The following is a 955-nucleotide window of genomic DNA, read 5'->3' as shown; positions in this document are numbered from 1 at the left end:
CAATGCACTTTGGTTTATTGCGCTATCTGTAATAGCACCCGAGATATCACCAGATATATGCTGGATTTTTCCCTGACCCTGAGTGTCCGGACCGATGAGACGGTGGTTTTCTTGGCCCCGGGTGGTCCGAGGTCTTTCCCGCTGCACAGATGCATGCGCCAGGACCTCCTGCAGATAATTCAGTTTGGTTTATTGCGCTATCTCTAGTAGCACCCGAGATATCACCAGATATATATTGGATTTTTCCCTGACCCTGAGTGTCCGGCCCCATGAGACGGTGGTTTTCTTGCCCCCTGGTGGTCCGAGGTCGTTCCCGCTGCACAGATTCATGCGCCAGGGCCTCCTGCAGATAATTCACTTTGGTTTATTGCGCTATCTCTAATTGCACCCGAGATATCACCAGATATATACTGGATTTTCCCCTGACCCTGAGTGTCCGGCCCCATGAGACGGTCGTTTTCTCGGCCCCTGGTGGTCCGAGGTCGTTCCCGCTGCACAGATTCATGCGCCAGGGCCTCCTGCAGATAATTCACTGTGGTTTATTGCGCTATCTCTAGTAGCACCCGAGATATCACCAGATATATATTGGATTTTTCCCTGACCCTGAGTGTCCGGCCGCATGAGACGGTGGTTTTCTCGGCCCCTGGTGGTCCGAGCTCGTTCCCGCTGCACAGATTCATGCATCAGGGCCTCCTACAGACAATGCACTTTGATTTATTGCAGTATCTGTAATACCACCCGAGATATCACCAGATATACATTGGATTTTTCTCTGACCCTGAGTGTCCGGCCCCATGAGACGGTGGTTTTCTCGGCCCCTGGTGGTCCGAGGTCGCTCCCGCTGCACAGATTCATGCGCCAGGGCCTCCTACAGACAATGCACTCTGATTTATTGCGCTATCTGTAATAGCACCCGCGATATCACCAGACATATATTAGATTTTTCCCTGGCCCT

The sequence above is a fragment of the Nomia melanderi genome, unplaced genomic scaffold, assembly GCF_051020985.1.
Source record: "Nomia melanderi isolate GNS246 unplaced genomic scaffold, iyNomMela1 scaffold0014, whole genome shotgun sequence".
Classification (NCBI taxonomy): domain Eukaryota; kingdom Metazoa; phylum Arthropoda; class Insecta; order Hymenoptera; family Halictidae; genus Nomia; species Nomia melanderi.
Note: the sequence above shows the minus strand (reverse complement) of the source record.